We start from the raw sequence: 3,619 nt of genomic DNA on the forward strand, positions 1-3,619 counted from the left end.
TATCATAAATCACAATGTACATTATGATTTTTACAATATGGCCAAAAATGAAATTCGTTTCATACTATTTTAATAATTTATAATTAATTCATTTTAATAATTTATAATTAATTCATTTTATATACAATATTTTCAGGCATCTGATGATCTTTTATTACAAGTTGCGCCTGCAAATCGAGGTAGTAGAAATATTCAACCATTTTTAGTTTCTTCTATGAGGAGACAAGAGAGGAAAGGAACTTATTATATAATGGTCGATGGCCATTTGATCCAGATTGGAGAGAATGCTATCATAGCATTTGATATTTTATTAAAGTTCCCCTACTGTTTTGATATTGAATTTGCTTCTAACTTAATAAACTTCTACGATTTCGTCACGGGTTGCGTAATAAAAATTCAAAAAAACCCAAAGGCATGCAGCATCGCACTACAAACAACGTTACAAAACGTTATATTCAAAGAAAATGATAGGAGGTATGTAATAACCAGCCTTTGTTTTTTTATATTCCATTTTTATATTCTCACTACTAAAAATTTTATAATTATATTAATAGTGACAAAAAGCTTGAAATTGAAAGAGAAATTGAAAGATATAAAAAACTGCAAATCAATTAAATCACTAAGACTGCAAGAAATTCAAGAAAACTAAGTATAATATTGCAGCAGTTAATATTGTTAACTGCTTATATTGCAGAGGTTTTTCATTTGTAAAGTACAAATAATATCGTTATGCTAGATCGCTAAATTAAAATTTAGCGCGAACTAATGCTCCTAATTAATCCCACCGTCATGTAACTTCGATCGTTTTGTTTCAATTCGTTTCCATTTCAAATTACACTCAAGATTATACATCTGTACATGTATACATGTATGGTGTTGCATTTACATACAGGTCATTACGACGGATTGCCTACTGTTCCACTGGCAGGCGCGCACGTCTGAGCGGCACTTCAGGTCTTACTGATATGGTTAGGTTTTTTCCAATGAAATATTTTAACAAAATACTCAAAACTATGAATATGAAAAAAACAACATGATATAAGCTAATTAATTAAAAGTGATAAGTGTGTAAAAATGAATAAAAAAAACTTTCTTTCCCAGAATTTTGTAATATTTTTGTTTAGAGTTGAAATCTTTTTGACAGAAATTACAGATTTTAAAGAGACAATATTTAATTATATATGTTTTAACAAAGTCTTAGAAAGTAGGCAAAAATATTATTGTTAATATTTTTAACGCCGTGGGCTCTGTTGCGGCCAGCTTCTCTTCTGTGTTTTCTTAAAATGAGAATCATTAATAAGAAAAGATTTCCAATTATTATAGTAACAATATAAATATTATATTATAGTAACAATATAAATATTATATTGAGTTACTAATAGTTGCATTATATTAAATAAATAACTTACTAGTCGAATTGTTCTGCATCTCCTGCTGCTGCTGTTGATACTGCTGCTGCTGCAATTGATGCTGCTGCAGTTGCAACATTTGTTGTTGCAACTGCTGTTGCACTAGCATTATGTTTTGCAACATTTGCTGCATAGATTATTCTTCTTCTGTTGAAAAACAAATCACATATATTTTATTAATCATTACATAAAACCAATATACTGATACGGGGTGCTTTCCAGCTACAGTTACAGTGTCTATTAGTGTGAGAAAGAGCATATCAGTGTGTCTCATTTGCACTAGTTGACACTGTATTACACAGTGTTGTTTGTGTTGTGACCATATATAGTACACGTAATATATTAAATATCTTTCTTATTATTATCTACTTCCTTCCTCAATTCTTTCCCACAACGGTACAAAGATTTTTTCCCTTTTTTTCTCAAACACAAAGTTCAAGTACAAACGTCTTTTTTCGAGTACAAGGATTCTTTTCCGAAATAAGTACCGCCCTCGAATAGGGCGCGCCAGTCAGTTTGTTACATCAAGTCGTGCGTGTCAGTTACTATAACCGATTGTCAAGTAACCATTGTCTCGGTCGTGCCGTCTATAAGTAATACTCTGCGAATTCTAAAGTGTAAGTGACAATTATAATAAAGAATATTGTAACTGTGAAAGTGAATAAAATTGTTCTTATTTAAACTAATTGAGATCGCAAATCTTACAGTGTAGCTGGAAAGCATCCACGATATATTGCTGTATAACTTTCAAATTGCTTGATTAAATACATTCTCCTGAGACAACAATCGATGACAAAGTTACTCAAAACTATTCTTTACTACACAATACAGCATATGCAATAATCACGAAAACAAACAACGTTCATATTAACACATGCAGCGCGCAAAAAAACACAGCAAAAATATACGAGATATTTGATATTTCTTATATATTTCTTTTGCTTTGACTTTTGAATAACTTTGTCATCCAATTTAGTATTAGAAAAATAATAATTTTATTTATTACTTACGGACATATCGTCTTTCATGGCGTGGCCTGTCTCACTTTCGTTAAGCGTCGCTCGTTTTTGTCTTTCTAACTAAAAGATGACAAGCGCTACGCGGGCGCGACTTACGCGAAACAAAAATCGCGCATGTGTTTCTGCCACGCTGTGCGCTGCATTCGTTGGTTTTCGTTATTAATGCGTATATCGTGTATTGTGTAGTGAAGAGTTGTGGCTTATATTGTTACATTTATTTTGTATATCATTTACATCAAATCTGTGATACTTTGTATCTATGATACTTATATTAATCTGTGATTATACTTCTACTATTTGATTGAGTGAAACTTCTTGCGAGTCTACGTATATTCTGTACGTTTAACTCGCTTGATTAAGAGGATGCTGAACTGACAAAGAAAGTCTGCCACAAATGCTACTTAGCAGCTACGCTGTCGGGTAGCTGGCGCCATCTCTCGGGATCGAGTCAAACAAAAACAAGAATAGATGACATGAAAAAGACAATGATAGACGTATGTCTTTTTCTTCTGGTGCAAAGTTTGGGAACTACGTAGTGCTTCGTGCAATGTTTTGACAAGAAAAATAACCTTTGTGTCTACAATTTACAGGTTCAATACTTTTTCTTCCTGCAAGCGTTCAAAGTGTTTTTTAATACTTTTGTAATATTCTTACAGGTTCTATCTAGCGGGCCAAAATGTGTTTTGTTAAATATAAACTGTTAAATGTCTAGACATACTTGATAATGTAAGGTAGTCAATTTTCTTAAAAAAAAATTTTTTGTTTCATAAATATTTATTATCTGGCGAGACTAGTTACACTGTTTTCTTTTATTGTAGAGAACCGTTTTCTCATTTGTGCAGTACATTTGACAAAAGTCATTATTCAGACATTTTACTATTTTTATGATAAAACAGGACGGTTCAGCATCCTCTTAAGTAACGTCGGTCAGAAAACTGATTTCAAAGTAAGTCATTAAACTTACCCTATATTTTTTCTTTTCATTGCCTTCTAATTTAATTTTTTGTTTTTTGTCTTTTTGTCGTATATTGAAACAATAAGTAACGCCAAGTAAAGTCTTGTACATTTTTTGTTATAAAATATAAAATATTCCAAATAGAAAGTTTAAAAAGTGTTATGCCACGGCCACCATGTGTTCTATGGTTGCTAGGCAAGCGGCGTTGAATATTACTCTAAAAAAAGTATTACTCT

The 3,619-nt window shown here is 31.6% G+C and overlaps 1 long non-coding RNA gene across 1 annotated transcript; it reads right to left on the reverse strand.

Moving 5' to 3' along the window:
• Positions 1–1,074: 1,074 nt before the first annotated feature.
• On the reverse strand, positions 1,075–2,808 carry LOC109863104. The gene is made up of 3 exons (XR_002251291.1): positions 2,420–2,808; positions 1,410–1,556; positions 1,075–1,277 (listed from the first exon to the last, which is right to left on the reverse strand). It is a non-coding gene; the product is annotated as an uncharacterized LOC109863104 (long non-coding RNA).
• Between the last annotated feature and the right edge of the window lie 811 nt (positions 2,809–3,619).

This window comes from Pseudomyrmex gracilis, unplaced genomic scaffold (genome assembly GCF_002006095.1).
Source record: "Pseudomyrmex gracilis isolate BER0280 unplaced genomic scaffold, ASM200609v1 scaffold_3201, whole genome shotgun sequence".
Taxonomy (NCBI): domain Eukaryota; kingdom Metazoa; phylum Arthropoda; class Insecta; order Hymenoptera; family Formicidae; genus Pseudomyrmex; species Pseudomyrmex gracilis.